Source organism: Pogona vitticeps, chromosome 3 (assembly GCF_051106095.1).
Source record: "Pogona vitticeps strain Pit_001003342236 chromosome 3, PviZW2.1, whole genome shotgun sequence".
In the NCBI taxonomy this organism is placed as follows: Eukaryota; Metazoa; Chordata; class Lepidosauria; order Squamata; family Agamidae; genus Pogona; species Pogona vitticeps.
The window spans coordinates 80,380,195-80,397,555 of record NC_135785.1 but is presented as its reverse complement, the minus strand read 5'-3'; positions in this window follow the sequence as shown (position 1 = coordinate 80,397,555).

Here is a 17,361-nt window from a genome sequence, read left to right as displayed (position 1 = left end):
CTCGGGTAGACTAAGTTATTTACAATATAAGGCATTTTCCCTCTCTAGCAAATATGAATTAACCACAAAAGGGATAGGTGGAGAGTGCATTTCCCTATGCATCATTTTTAATGGCGCTAACTCCATGCTGCAGTAGTTGAACTGCAATACTGCAGTCAAGCCTCTGCTTATGATGGCAGTTTGATCCTGATGGGTTCAGGTAGCCGACTCAAGGTTGACTCAGTCTTCTATCCTTCTGGGTCAGTAAAATGAGTACCCAGTTCCCATTGGGGGAGATATTCCTTGCATAATTATGTTGTAAACCTCCCAGAAAGTGCTCTGGCATTATGGGGCGATACATAAAATGAAACAACAATAACAATTAGCATTCTGCTTCAGTGGCAGAAGGAGCAGAGTAGTAGGAAAATGTAGTAACAGTAGTAGCAAGCAAGCAAACGAACATCTGTACAGTACATTGTAAAAACTTCAAAAACAGTTTCTGCATGTTATGACCATTACAACAGTGTGATTTGATCACCTATTGAATTAATAAAAAATTATTCATTCAAAACAGGTTATTTCTGATTCATAGACTGCAACATAATTTTAAAAAAATGAAGCATGGCTACTCAGAAGTAAGTATCCTACTGATACACCTTGACTACAAGGGAGCAAGCCCCACTCAAGACAATGAGACTTATTTTACGGTAAACAAGTGTTTGATCACATTGTTGTCACTTCACTACATCAGCTGTCACTTTTGTAATATATTATTCAAACTATTGGATATTTTAAGTGATTTGAAACAGTACAATATTTTTGGTTCTTTTTCCATTTCAGAAAGCCTGTAACTTTTTATTTAAAAATACGGTACTTTCTGCTTCATCTTGTAAAAGCAATAAGATGGATGACTGGTTCTTTATTTGCAAATAGATTTCAGTAACCTCTAAGGTATTATGTGGTTATTGTTTTGGATGCATTATTTATCATGTTTCTATTTTGGAAATGTAGGTTTGAATCAACCCATATGCTCGTTTGTCACACAATGGCGTCTGACTTCTATCACATTTTTCTATCAGTTTTTACAGAATTACATCAATCACGGGTTTTCAGAAGCTAAAGATGGTAGCTCTGCTTGTGTGTGTTTTTTTAAATTTCCAAACCAAATACAAGAATACCAATACAGTGGTGCCTCGCATAGCGAGTGCCCCGTTTAACGACGAATGCGCATAGCGATGCTTTTTTGTGATCGCATAACGATGTTCCCAATGGCAAAAATCGCATTGCGATGTTTTAAAAACAGCTGATCGGTGGTTCCAAAATGGCCGCGGGGGGAAAATGGCCGCCCGCAGCATTTTCGCACCCTTTCCTCGTATACCGGCTGGCGAAAATGGCGGCCGTATGGAGGATTTCCACATAGCAGTGAGTTTTTCCCCTATAGGAACGCATTAAAGGTGTTTTAATGCATTCCTATGGGGTTTTTAGTCCCGCATAACAACGAATCCGGATAGCGACAATTTTTTCAGAACGGATTATCGTCGCTATGCGGGGCACCACTGTACTTACTGATAGAATCTAAAACACAGTGCACCCCCATACCCACGGGACCCTTTGGAGCAATACTTTTATTATGAACCTCATTTCCAAAATTGTATTGATTGCTGCGAGGAGGCTTTCCCCTAGTCAATTTATCATTTAACGCAATGTCTCATACTTCATTATACCAATCTTCTAATTTAATATCATTTCAATCTTTCCAGAATCTAGCTATTAATATTCTAGCACTCATCATAAAATTAGAAATTAATTCCTTCGAGCAATAATCAAGTTCTATCTTATCAAAAATTGACAGCAAAGCAATTTTAGAATTAAGTTCGATATCTTTTCCAAATATATCACATATTTCCTTAAAATCAATTTCCAAAATTTCTGAATCAATTTACACTCCCACCACATATGACAATACGTGCCAATTTCTTCATCACATTTCCAACAGGCCTTAGAATAGTCTGAATTTATTATGCTCAATTTCACCAGAATCATGTACCACCTTAAACTAATTTTAACTTTTTTTCCTTTATTCTTACCAACGTTAATCTTAAAACTCTCATCTTCCAAATTTTTCTCCAATCCTTTGTTTTAATTTCGGTCTTTAAATCACATTCCCAAATTGATTTCAAACCTTGTGTTTTTGTTTTATTTATTTTCCAAGACAAAAACACAAAGAAAAGAAACTTATGCAGTGAACTGTAAAATAAGTACAGAAGAGCCTTTGCGAATATAAAGTACAGAAGAGTTTTCTTGCTGTACCCCCAACAGATTGCACATTATCTATCAAAAACATGACTCACTGATGTGGAATTTGAAAGACAGCATTTATTCTTGCCATGAATTTCATCAAATGATCTTTTTGTGTTTTAACAATCAGCTAACAGGAGGCCAATTGGGAAAAGTGAGAGTGTCAATCACTTCACATATTGAGACTCTGTAGCAGCTGAATTGTTAGAACAATGGTTTTTAAAAGGTTTTATGGATTGCACTCTTGCACAACTTCTCCTTTTGTCTATTTATTTCTTGTGGACAGCACAATAAATTTGCTTTGCAACCCCTTTTAGAATTTCCAAAGTTATACAAAATTTTGAAAGGTGCTTTTCCATAAAAACCTACAGCTTGCTTATAAAATTGTACCAACTTGCACATCAGATGTATGCACTCATGTATCTACGGTATGTCTTTCAAGAAAGGAGAAACTTACAAAGTCCTTATGAATACATAGCATAATAAATATGTATTTGTGGCTCACAGCAAGTGATCTTAAAATCAACATTAGTCAGAACCTTATTGGCATTCATGTAAGGTCTATTGCAGCTAATTGACGAGGTGTTCAGTTATATAACTGGACACATAACTGGGCACACAACCGAGGTGTGGCCCCAGAACCTTGTCAATTAGCCGCATAAGCTGCTGCAAGTTATGTGAATTTCATGCAAGCACCAACAGGATTCTGGTCATTGTTCTGATCTTAAACACTTGCAGATCTCACACTGTGTATATATATGTACAGCAGATAGGGTTCTCAAGCATCAAGGTGCTGGCTGGAGTAACAACACAAGATGTAAGCCAAAGCAAGAAGGGCAGTGGTCACATTTTTCCACCTGCATAGCCATCGAAAAGTGTTTTTTCTCCTGTCTTTGGGTTGCCATGTTACCTGGTTAGCTGGGGTTTACCTGGGTACTGAGACTGCTTACACAGTTTCTCCTTGTGCCCAATTCCACGATTAGCTGCCTCAAAACCAGTTCAGGCCCCCTCTCCTAATGCATGCCTGCTCTACCTCTTTGACATCGCCAGGACTCCCTTGGGCTCAAATTTGGGCTCTAAAATCTCAGTGGATAGGTTGCAGCTGGCTGGCACTGCTAATCACAGAGGCAAATAAAAATATTTTTATGTCAGGGGCTGCTTGAGAAGATAGAAAACAAATGAGGCCTACAAGTTACAAAATGGGAGGGCAGAGGCAGAGCTCAGTGTGATTCAGAATGATTTTGAGAGATTAGAACTCCAGACTGAAGCCAACAAGATGAACATCAACAGAGGTAAATATGAAGTTCCTCATTTAAATACTACTAACAAACAAAAGACATGTTTGGATAAGGAGGTCTAACTGGGCATTAGTACATGTAAAAGAAATCTAGAGCCAGGATCGATGCAGGTAAAACCACTTGGTTTTCATTGTTCAGGACTCTTGCATTGAGGTACTTCAAGTACAAAACCTGATTCATTCAAACAGATGGCCTTCTCTTGCACAACAGCCAACAAGTCTGGAGACTATATACAAATCTAGTGTTCAGCAGGATGTGTTTGTGGCTCACAAAGTGACCCAGAATGGGATGAAGTGGTAAAAAAAGTAAATGTGATCTTAAAACTGTATGAACTGTATGCATAGTGTCCATATCACTCCTTTTTCAGTCTGGTCAGGTAGCATCTCAGGTATTGTGAGCACCACATTTCAAGAAAGCTATTGATCAATGAAGACATGCCCAGAAAAAAGCATCTGTAGCAAAATACAGGTCTGGAAACCAACTCCTGTGGTAAATGGTCAAAAGAGAAGAGTATAGTTAGTTTGGGGAAAAGACAATTAAGGGGAAATGCTGATAGCTCTCTTCAAAAACCTGAATGGCTGTTAAGCAGAAGAGGAAGCAACCATAATCTGTTTTTTCCTCCAGAAAGATGGATTAAAAACAGTTTGCAGAAACTGCAGGGAAACAGCTTTTGGCGAAACATTAAGAGATTTCTTAAACAGAACCTTCTTAATGGTCAAAGGCAGGTCTGTGCAAGGGCTCCCATTTTGGTTCAGACTGAAATCAAAATCAGGAAAAACTAATAAACACCAGGATCAAATGGGGTGTGAGTGTATGTATGTGTATGTATATATAGTTGTCTATTTGAGACTAACTCAAATAAACAACAAATATAAAGAATATGGATTAGGAAAGGAGGGTTGAAGATTTGGTGCTGATAGGGTGAAGAAAGAAGAAATACAAACTACAGTAAACACAGAATTACCAAAATCTCCACCCTAATGAAGCTCTTTCAAAAATCATGATAAAGTGTGCAGGTAAGTTTCCTGATCATCCCAAACTAGAGCAGTGGGATTGGAGTGAAGGATTTATGTCTCTATTTAACAGATTGAGGTTCACACACAATAAACAGATTAAAAAGAAAGCCAATGAGGAGTTTAGGCTAGACTATTCAAATTTATAAGACAAAAATTTGAGAAGTGAAGTGAAGAGCCTCTGATTCCAACCATCCAAGACAATAAACCACCCCCCAAATACTCATTGTTGCTTTTTCCAATGAGCTATTACTAATAGTGTAATAAATGTGAAAGAATGAAGAGATGCAACAAAGAACCGAATACGTAACATAGGTTACATCAGACAGTCCCTCCATGCAAGTCTTGTAACTGGAAAGTGCTTGCAAGAGTTTTGTCTGAGATTAAAAGGAAGAGCTGTCACTGAGCAAGCCTAACTCCTCTACTTTCCTTCCCCATCAAATCACCCTAATGTTTTTCTTGTATGGCATTGTTCTGCAGTATTTTGGAGACATGGCCTGGCTTGCTTTTTGCTTCTGAATTGCCGAATCTAAATGATTTTAAGTGTTCTGAAGTTAATTGTACCAATCAATTCAGCCAGTTTGGTTGTGCAGTTCTAGTAAAAGCTGTTTGACATTGGAGAAGTCTACCTTTGAAGGTGGTGGGATTTCATTGTGACATTTCAGTATAAATCTCTGAGATATGCAGCAGTTGTGTCTTGCATTGCAAATCCTCCATCAAGCAGAAACTTGTACCATAAAGTATTTTCTCCATCTACAGTTCATAACATCCACTGATATGAGCATTACATTGGCATACACAAGAGAAAGGGAATATAAACAGTAGTCTTACAACACAAAACAGAGGAGCCTTGTATACATTGGAAAAGAGTAATATAATTTTCTCTATGAAAGCTTGACATTTGTTTGATTTTTTTTTAGTGATCCGATAAAAGGAATCACCCGCTCTAACATTTGTGTAACCTTGGGGACCACACAGCCTTTTCCTTGTTCTTTCACCAATGTAAAGGTTTGATTTATACATTGAAGTTTTCATCAGTGACGGATTGCAGCTTCAGGTTGTTTTGGAGTATACGAATGAACAACCACAGATCAGTACTACAGAGAACTCTGAGGAAATCCAGTATCACCTAAAAGACTCAAACCTGAAAGGTTTACACCAGGCTTGTCCAACCTGTGGCCCACGGGCTCCATGAGGCCCAGGTCAGCTCGTAATGTGGCCCAGTGCAATTTTTTATTTTTAAAGAAATTCCAAAGTTTCAAGTTACACTGCCGGCGCTTGTGGCCGGAATGCGGCCGGGGCACGTCACAATGGTGAGGGGGGAGAGTGGGAAGGAAGGAACGGGAGGGGAGGGGAGAGGGGGGCTGTGTGACTGCATTGCACCGTCCCCGTCAATAGGTGGACCCCCTCCCGGCCCCATAAAGCTGCTGGAGTTGAAGCTGGCAACCTCTGCTGTCTGAGATCGCAGCTGCCAGTAAGCGCGCTTGGAGCGGGGCTGCGGAGGACGGCTAGGGCTGCCCCCCCCCATGTGGCCCAAACCAAATTTATGTGCAGCCCAAACCAATTTTTCATCTACTAATGTGGCCCAGGGAAAGTGAAAGGTTGGACACCCCTGGTTTACACCTTCTTCTTCACGTCATCAGTTATTGATTCATCAAGTGATATACAAGTATGAGAAAATTAGACAACCATCTGTCAGCCGTACTTTGATTTGGATTCCTGCATTGAGTGGGGAGGGGGGAGGTTTGACTTGAAGGCCTTATAGGTCCCTTATAACACCGTTATTCTATGATTCCTATGTCCAATAATTCCTATAGCTGTGGTAATCATTGGAGCATTGACAAAACCCTGGGTGTGTGCCTCAAGTTCTTAAACACACACAGACACACACACATCTATGTAAATTGTGTTTTGCAAGTGATCACTCTTTTTCATTACATTATCTGTCTTTGAAGAACAAGTGCAAGCAGTAATTAGCAGAGTATTATTCATAGAACTTGTTGACATCTCCAGAAACCGCATTGGTGGCATAATCATCCCAAGCTATTTCAGCTTAGAGACCAATAATGAATTGTGAAGGGGGGAATGGTTAGTGATGGAGAATACTATATGCTTTGCATCCAGTGAATCTGCTTAAGATGATATGGCAGTAGATGATGAAAAGATCTCTGCAGTACAAGAGAGCCACTACAATTCAGTACAGGCTGTACTGGGTTAGGCAGATAAATAGTCTGGCAGGTAGAAGAAGACAGCTTCTATTCAACCTTGCTGACCCACTCACAGGGACACATCGGCACACATCTCAAGAGGGTTCCATGAGAATAAAACATTCATCATTCTTCTTAACTGACCAAAGGTGTTTAACACACATCTCTTTCATCATCTGCCAATCCCTAAGAAATAGGTGCTGAGCAAGAACTAACATGCAGAAGTGTTGAAAAGCTCACCAACCTTGCGTCAGTTCTGTACCCTGCTACAAACTAGAAACAAATACTGCACTTACTATTGTATTTGCCAGCTGCCGTGTCTGTTTCTTTTTCTCTCTTCTTCATTTGTAGCTTGCTTTCACAAGCCCATCATCAGCGAGAAGTGATCATTTTAGCTAATCAATACCAAACTGCCTCTGTCATTTCCAACAGAACAATTTCTTCCAGTGTTTTCAGACAATGTATTTTAAAGTTTTACCTCTACCAGAGATAAATGTTTTAAAATAGAGCAATATAAATGTTCTGAAGTCATAAAAATTACAGTAGGGACCAAAGCTCAGTGGCACGTAAAGATTAAGGGGAAATGTATAAGTGCAGGATGGTTAAACATTCTACTGGAAATCTTAAAGCGGAGCTTAGAAAAGAAATAAAGTAAAATGTAGTGAATTCTTGTTTGCTGGTGTTACTTACCACAACTACTGTATGTAGCATTGACTCACTATTGATTGCTTTCTTTGCTAACTGAAGTAGCTAATAAGACAAAGTCATCCTCATAAACTGTAATGAAGAATAATGTGCTGTAAATACCACAGAACTCAGGTAGGCTGCAAACTTGTAAATTAAAAAGGCCAATAAATAGGTATCCAGCTAATGAGCAACAGATTCTACTCCTTCCTCAGCTTACCCATTCATCACACAAATAGTATTTCTTGTGAGGGGGGGCAGGGGAGCACTGTTACCTAGTGTTGAAATCAAAGCAGGAAAAACATTGGCTTTTTATTTTTCTCATGCCTCTCACTTACCCAAATATAAGTCAAATGGAGTTCTCTGTGGTGTCATGAAACAATGTCTGTGGGGATCACAAAAGCGGATAGCAAAAACTTACTTCTAATTAATTCACTGATATTGATACCAGAGCACAAAACACTTACACCTTTAAATTTTGCTTTAATATATTTGTAGTTTGCTAATGTGTGTTCAACTTCTTGGGCTACGGCGGTGTCTGTGATTTATTTGCACCACAGCTTACTCTCCAAAAGCACGAAACAATGCAGACTGAACTCAAAATCAAACACAAGAAAACTTGGGCCGAAGTGTGTGTGTGTGGGGGGGAGGGCTATAAAGTGATAATGAAAGTATACTAGCTAATAAAGCTGGTATTGAAATAACAGTGACCTGTCTACAGGCTCACTCAAATAAGCAACAAATTAAAAAGGAAGAATGGGAATGGGGAAGAAGTGGGGAAGTAGGGTAAATCTGAGTATTGATAGGATAAAGGAAGGAGAAACACAAGCTACAGGAAACAGAAATATGTGTTGAGACCTCAAGAAAGTTATTTCAGAAACCGTGATCACAAGTACTAGTGAAGTATCTGCTCAGTTCATATTTGAAAATAGACGGGTGGAATGATTTCAGAAGATAATTGTCACTAAAACAGAAAGAAAAACAATAACTTTTTAATGTTATTCTTTATGGATATGCAGTGTGGTGTAGCAGATAGAGTCACAGACTAGGACTCTGGATACCAGATTTTGAAACTCAAACTCATTTGAGCTATGAAAACTCAATGGGGGAGTGGAACTGGGCAGAACCACTTCTGAAACATCTCACTTACCTTGAAAGCCCTATTAGGGTTGCTATAAATCCATTCCAACTTGATGACACATAATGGCAACTACTCAGTTTAGCGAGACAGAAGATTTGGAAGAGTCAGTGTCCTGATTTCATGCAACCAGAGTTTGTGAGCAAAAATTTAGGACCGGTACAGAGCAATCTTGATCAGGGTATAAAGGGGAAACACCCAAAGCAAAGTAGAATGGGATAGTAGGGGGTACGTAGGCAAGCTGAAGGCACACAAAGAAAAATTGTCAGGATATCACTCAGGATCAGCCCATAAATCAAGGCCTTACTGGGCCATCAACACAGGGTTCATTCAGACAGGCATTTGTCCTATTGTGTGGAGGGTTTTGGGAACAAATTGGTTTGCTCTTTTTCCCAACAACCACATAATGTGATAGCTAGAGTGGACCAATTTGCTTCCAGGGAACTCCAACCCATCTTTCTCAGCCCCTGTCAGGGCCTTCTACTTTTTTTGGCGCAGGTTAATGCACTCTAGTTTAGGCTATTCCAAGTGTGTGCAATTATTGGGAATGGACTAAAATGTGGCCTTGCAGCTGTCAAAGCTGTCAAGGTTCCCTCTGGTGTCAGTGTCCAGTATTGTGAAGTGGGTTAATAAGCGAGCCACTTCAGAATATCAGCAAATTGAACACTTTGATGCAAGTGGGCACTCAGGAGCAATGGGTTTTCGCATTCTGATTTTTTAAATAGTAACACTTTTTTACCTCTGTAAATACACAAGCAAGCATAAATCTATAGCTGATAGAAAAGAGATTTACAAACAGAAATGGATGTCAGTTCAGAAAGACAGCAGGTTTTCTTGGAATCTATGAGTCAGATAGTGTTTCTGAGAATCTCATCCTGAAATAAGCTCGGTGTTCAGGAGAGATGTTTCTTTTTCTGTTCAAGCCTTGCTTAATTTTAAGAAAAATAGAAAACATCAGGATCAGGACCAAGAATAGGCACAGCTGGGAAACTGACAAGTCAGGCTGAATCCTGCACTCCTTCACTCTGTAGTCACGGCCTCCTGACACCAAACCAAGACTGAATGCAGGCAGAGTCATTGGAATGGATAACTATCCTTCCACAGAGCACAAGATATACAGTAGTTCATATATACCTCAGCACCCAAACATAGAACACAATATATAGACCTCCCACGGAGAAACATAGCCCTGGTGAAAGCTTCTATGGCATGGATCAATATTTCTAACAATTGTTATTGTTACTGCCTCTGCTAGACTATTGTTGATGCACTGTATCACTTAGATTAAATTTTTTAAAAATGTTTTATTGGCCTTGTGTGAAGAGCTAATTGAAAACTGTGGCTGCAAGCAGTTTCTTGATCAACACTACACACGAGGCAAAGAGTTTCTTTTCAAAATTTAATCTAATTGATACACTGCATAAACAGTTATCTGATCATAGGGGAAAAAAAGAGCAAATCAACCGGTCCCCACAGCACACCAAACAGTGAAACAAATGTTCATCTAATTGAGCCCTAAGGTGGTGCAAGCATACAATGAATATAGGGTTGTTTTCAGAGGTTGTCCAAGATATTTTACTGCCAGAGGCCATGGACAAGAGGGCCATTTCATATATAGGAGCCACACAAATTGGCAGTGGAGCTGCATCTCAGTCCTGGCAATTAAAGGAGGTCCTTGACCACACCTTAGAGTAGCAAGCCAGTTTGGGAAGTACAGCTGTGTCTTTCAAGAGTGAGAAAAGCCTGAGAACACAGTTGGAATAATTTTCAGGTTGCCACTCCTGCTGCTACAGCAGGTGCCGTTTGCAGTGGTTACCTGACTCTGCCAAACGGGCATGCTGTGCCTTTCAAATTCCTTTTAGTTCTTTTAATGCAACAGAAAGAACTAAACAGATCAGTGGCAAGGAACAGATGAGAGCAGAAATGTCAGAGAGCCCTAATTTTCCTGCACCAGGATAGGACATTTTAATTCACCCCAAGTCACACTGTATCACAGAAACTACACAGAAATTTAAGGAGCAGTTTTACTATTGCCATCTCCAGTGAATTTCCATGGCTGAGCAGGGGTTTGAACCCAGGTTCCCTGAGTCCTAGTCCATTCCAGAATCTGTGACACCACACTGGGCCTCAATAGTAGTATTAATAAGGATAAATATTCCTTGTTGGATATTGCAGTACATCTACAGCCAAAGTCTGCTGTCTCTGCAGCCTTTTCTCTTCTCACTCCTGGCAGCTTAACTGTCAGCTCCCAGGAGAGGCGGAGCAAGATCATCATCCTTCCCAGCTGTTGCTCTGGAGACAAATAAAGGTTTTATATATAAATATTCAGGCCTTGTATATGTTAATGCAAACATGAAAGCTATAGATACTGTGAGCAGTTAGGATGGAAAGTGGGCAATTCTACATGCATCCGGTAACCACCTGGAATGAGGCAACCAACCCAGTAGACATTCTTGGTCGCATAATGGAAATTGTCATCCTTCGCTAATGTAACTCTGTAATTGCAAACACTTACCAGATTGTCATGTTCCCTTGTGGCTGCCAACAGTTTATGCCTTTTTGGGCATTCACAGTGAAAAATCCTGACTTGTTTACCAGACCACCTGGGTTATTAGTGAAAATGAAAACCTTTGGACATCGCTTGCAAACCACCAGCTGGAACAAAAGCAAGAGAGAAACTGCCTTTAATCTTCCAGAAGAAAATTTGATATGATGTTGTTTCCAGCCTGTGTTGCTGCTTTTCTGTGCTTCTCCGTTTTATTTTATTTTGTTTGCCTACATGCATGTACAGCATATACCGGATGCAAGGCCACAGGAGTTCTTTTTATGAACAAAGGGGCAGAATAGCACCCTCACAGGAACAGCAGCCTCAGTTTGTAGTGAGCAGCTGGGGGGCAGGAAAAGGCAGCATGCCCTTCCTGCCTAGGCAAAATCCTGTCCCTGATACCGTCTCCTTCATAAAATTCCAGATGTGGATTTTATTGGGGTGAGTTGAGAGGGAGACCTCTATGATATGTGTTCACATCTAATATCTTTAGGCCTGTTTATCCTCTTATCAAAGCTACAGAACTCTATTGCAAATGACTTTCATACAGTAGTCATATGTAAATTACATAGTCAAACTTTTAGATACAAAAGACTGAGCAGGTTCTTGTTGGCGATTTAAACATGAGTCAGTTGCATTGCTGATCATGTTATGAAGTGTACGCATAATTGCAGAAGACGCTTGCACCTAGTAATGCAATTTGTTAGTGGAAATTCACCATGGTGAGTTACATAATTAAACTTGTGCACACATACATCAGCAACAGGAGTCTGGCCACTATCATTTTTGAATATATTATGAAAGTCAAAGAAATTCAGTATTGTGTGCTCATTGTTTAATACCAGGATTTTAGTTGCATGCATTTGTGTTTTAGGTGTCATTTCCTCCAGAGATGCATGCCCCACAAACAAGTCAAAGTTCAGGACTCCTCCACCTTCCACCAGCATCTGGCAGTACTTCCACTCTCGCATCTCCTACTGCTGTGCAGCTCTTTCGCTTTGTCTTTTTGTATTACCCAGCAGCTTTTTCCTGCCTTATTTCATCTGCTTTAAGCATACCTTGTTACTGAAGTGTGCATGTGTATGAGTGTGTACACCTACATAGGTGAGACCAGCAAACTTGATGCTATCTATCAGAGGTGCCAGATTAAGCACAAGTGCTGCTGTATCAATAGTCACGGCAGGCTTTAATGCTTATCTTATGAATAAATACCATCCGTGCCTGACAATGGAAGTGCACTTCCCTAGATTTACATTCACCATAAATAACCAAATTGTTTTCTAGCATGACACATAATTTGAGTCGGTAAAACGTTCCATCACCATGGAGCTTCACAATAGCGTAGCCTCTAAGGAACAAAAGTTTGGTTAACCTCCAAAATGCAGAAAAGAAAAGCTCATCCTCTTTTGCTCAAGGGTAAGTGGATAAGGGGGAAAGCATGGTTATTGACACTACTATAGCAATGATAAAACTTTTTTTTTTTGGCTGCTGCAATGGCTTTGAGGCACTAATAGCACAGTTGAGTGTCAGTTAATGGCTGTGTTAGGGTTAAAAAAACAACAGGCCACCTTTTCTGTCTTAGCGTAAACATCCTGAGTTGGACTTAAGTTTATGAATGGAGTTTACTCTCAAGTATAGTAAGAATGCTGAGACTCTCAGCTCCACTTCCCATTCTTTTGTCCAACATACTGGATGTAATTGGAGCTGACACACATGGTTGTGTTTGAATACCCCTTTTCATTGCTAGGCTACTGTGATCATGTCAACATTCAAGACAGTTTTTTTGCTACACAGTAGAACTACAGATGGTTGGATAGTGTCATCGAAGCAACCAATATGAATTTGACACCACTCCGGGAGGCAGTGGAAGATAGGAGGGCCTGGCGTGCTCTGGTCCATGGGGTCACGAAGAGTCAGACACAACTGAACGACTAAACAACAACGAGAACTACAGAGATCCATGGAGGAGATTAGCTTCAAGTTACCCAGAGTAGTCCATCCCCTTTCTCATTAACTGGCATTTAAAGTCTCAATAACTCACTCTGAGAAAGAATAAAAAAGATTGAGCAGACACTTGTTGGTGATTGACACATTAGTAAGTTGCATTGCTGGTCATGTTATGAGGTGCACACATAACTTCTGTTGTACAGATGCTTGAAATTACAAACTGGTATATGCTGCTTTCTTTACAGCACACATACTTAGGAACCGACTGAATAGACCAACAGCAAACAAACAACCGACTGCTTCCAGAGAGGGAAAGAACAAAAGGCTGGAAGGAGTGATTGGTTAGTAACAGACAATCACCCTAGCCTAGAAAAGTCCTTTCCAGTTACACAAAGCATAGACAGCATGCAAGGTTGCAAACAAAACTCAAACAGATGATGCATACTCTGATTATTTTTTGTCAGGTCTTCCAAAACGTCTGCTTCATTAGAAACCTTGCACTATGCCTCTTTACCTCCTATCCAAGTTTCTCATCAGAACAATGCAGCACCTTGTCCAGAGGTTATCTGTATGGTGACGAAAATGAATGAATGGTCATGCCACATTTTAAACCTTTCTGTGAGGATCCAATATTTTTCTCTTAGAGCTAAACAAAACATGACACAGAGTATTCCAAGCTGATATGGCTTCTCACCTTTCTATTTTGTCTGAAATCCAGTAGTAAAGTGCAAGTAGAGTAACTGCCTTGAATCAGTGGGGATTTGCTGAGTCAACTCCACCTTAAGTTCCATTGATTCAATAAGCCTCCTCTTACTACTGAGTTTCAGCCTTTGAAAATGAAAAGACACAAGAGTCCCCACATAGAGCTTAGGAGCTTTTCTGACTCCAGATCCTAGAATCCCAAATGCTTCAAGCCAGATCAGGGCCACAGCACTGGAGAGGGTTGTCTGAGCATTGCAATCATTATGCCATAGAAACAGCTCTGAAAAGTCGCTATGCTTTTTTATGGATTTTAAATACGGTATTTATATGCTCTTCTGAATATACACAGTAATTCCAATGGTATCAGTGGAAGTCAAACCATTGAGCTGGCTGGAAATACAGGTGCTTTATATAAATGGCTTCAAAACAGACTGGTTGTTTTGCAATTTCAGTTTTAATATCTCCAAGAGCAAGGCGTCTAAATCTTGCCTAAATCAGTCTCCTTGAGTGACAGAAAAGTCCATGCTGGTAGTGTGTGTGTGTGTGTGTGTGTGTGTGTGTGTGTGTGTGTGTGTGTGTGTGTGTGAGAGAGAGAGAGAGAGAGAGAGAGAGAGAGAGAGAATGTGTGTCCCCATTCTCATTGGCATCATTGTTTATTTCCTGCACTGGCAAAAGATCTGCCTGCAATTTTTTGATGAATCGCACCATTTTTGTAATAACTGTGGCCGATCTCTGGTGCAGCTGAGCAGTCATGTGACAAGGGAGGCAAACAGAGGTCTCTACTTCGCTGCAGACACTTTCTGGTTTGTAGGTATTTGTCTGGGAAACTGAACAGCATGCTGTTCGATTCTAATCGCCATCTGAACTTGGAAACATTGGCTTGCATCCTGTTGCCTGACAGTGGAGTGGAAAGGAAATCATGTAAGCTCCTTCCATTCCCACAGGCTCTCTGCCTTGTGCCCATTGCTGCACTGGTTGCAAGATCAGTCTTGCAGATGACACAAGGAGGAGCCTATTGAAGTTAAGAGGATACTTGTACAATTCCCTTCCTTTTCTGTGTTTAGGCAACGGAATACTGGCTATTACTTTTTTGGACTCATGGCCATTGGAGAGAGATTTTGGGAGTCCAAAAGATTAGTCTCTCCAAGCTGTCAAGGAGCCAGATACTCGTACCATTGGTCCATCTAGGCCAGTAGCTTTGTTTACCCTTACTTTCAAGCAGAAGGTCTTTCCTGGCCTTGCTACAAGGCCCTTCCTTGACCAGCAGTGTTAATCTTAAGGTATCATCATCATCATTAGCATACTGCTAACTCCCTCCACCGCTCCAAGACTTTTCGTTGTCATCCAGAACATTCTCCCTCTGCACAGCTGCAGAGTGCACACATTTCATTTTTCAACTTACCCCATCGTTTCATACAACAGTAGCGTGGATGGAGTTTTAGGGAAGGATCAATGTGGTGAGCAATCGGGGTCAATTAGGAAGAAAATTGCCTTCAACTCACAGCGTAAGAAGGTCTCCTAGAGCAGCTATTCACCTTTTAAATAAGCTGCAGGCTGCCTTGGCACCTTGCAACACTCCCAGGTGCCCATTTCAAAATCAGAAGTGGACTTCTGGCCACATTTGCTTTTAAGTTCTGTCACTTTTGATAGGCTCTGCCATCCTGCAGAGCGAGAACAATTGGCCTCTGGACCTGCCTCATTCCGTTTCTTCCTGTGGCTTTGTACTATCAGCTTACCTTCCTTGACAAGCAAGCTATTCAACCTGTAGCCCTTTGCAGAAAGAATCTGAGACTGGGAGGGAGGAACAGACTGGGCATCAAATTGGGCCAGTTTGTACTTCATGGCTCACCATGAACCCCCAGAAACTCCCAGAAAAACATTCATTTTTCCCCGGTTCATGCCAGGGAGAGACTACCTGCTCCAGCCCTTTTCCATTGCCCCCATTGCCTTCTTACCTGGTCCTGCTGCTGCTGCCACCACCTCCTCCACCACCACTGCCACCCTCCTCAGAAGCAGTGGGCTCAACCTGGAGCCAGTCAGTTGCCAGCCCACTGCCTCTGAGGATGACAGAGGAGGAGGAAGAGGCAGGATCAGATCGGGAGCTGACAGGGGCCATGGGAAGGGGGCAGGTGGGCTTCCCCTTTGGCCAAACAAAATGAAGCACTCGGGGGGGGGCATTTCTGCACTTTGTTTTGCTTCAGCAAAATGGGGTCCCCCAAACTGGTTTGCAAAACGAACCGTGAACAAGCCAGATTCATCATTTTTTTTCCTGGTTTGTGGTTCAGTTTATGCCCATCTCTAGTGTTGACTCTTCTTTGTAAGGTGCTGACAGAGAACCCCTGCTAACCAGGGCCACTGTTGATTATCTATATTTACATCAAGATATTGTCCTCTAGCATCTGTTGTTTGTTAGTACAGAAGCATTTGCTCTGCAGAAATTATTTCTGTGGTGTACCAGGAAATGAGAATATTGGAGGCTGCAAATGATTGAAAGATACTGAGATGCATATAAATATCTTCTATGGTCCAGAGCTCTGAAAAATCTAATCTGTAGGTTGTACTGAAATGAGCAGTAGGCTGTAAAAACACTGAGAACATCCATTTCTGGAATATGCATGGCAGGATGGAAATAACTATGCAGAGTCAATGCACTGGATGAATGCAGCGCTAGCAGAGGGTTCTCTGGCACATGCCTTATCAGTTTACCCAGCTGATGATTCCCAGTTCAGAAAACAGCTTTCCCTCTACTTTTATTAATATATAGCCTACAGTATCTTCCAAACCAAAATAGTTAAGTTTTTGTAATGTGACCATTGTGCTCAAGTGAATTAGCAGAGATCATCAGAATGTTCATTTTACTGAAGGCCATTTCATATCCATTTCATTAGTGCAATTTTCAGTCCAACTATAGCTGGATCAAGTTAAAGCAAGCAACTAATGGACTGAGACACTTAATCTGTACACCAGAGGTCTGCAGCCTCCAACATATATGGCTTAACCACATGATCAAATATAGACTGGCCTCTTTTCATCAGATCACATGGGCTCAGCTTTTTGTGTCCATGACTACCTATTAAAAGGAAAAATGTTGGGAAATTTTTCAGATAATGAATTCTGTCCGACACAAAGAACATTATTGGTGCACGTGAATGCATCAGTACATATTGTGCGACAGCCCAATTCAGTATTCCATAAGCCTAGTAAAAAAAATACAGGTGTCCCAAACACAACTTTAAAAGTGGAGGTTAGATTAGCACCAAATCTGGCATGGTTTTTGTTGTTACTGTAGATTATATAGCTAACCTTAGTTGTTGACATAATTTGTTGCACATTGAATTGGGTGAGCTGCCATGCAAGAGATGATGCACAGCTCTTCTTCATCTTTCATAATGATACTGTTGCTAGGGCCACCACAAGAGCTACAGAGGCCTAGCAACAAAAGTTACGTTGATGTTTGACAAATAAAAACATAATGCCTGGAACAGCTGGCCTGGGAAGTCAATGGTGGTCCCTTCATGTGCCTCAGCATCATGCTGAGGATGATGGGAGA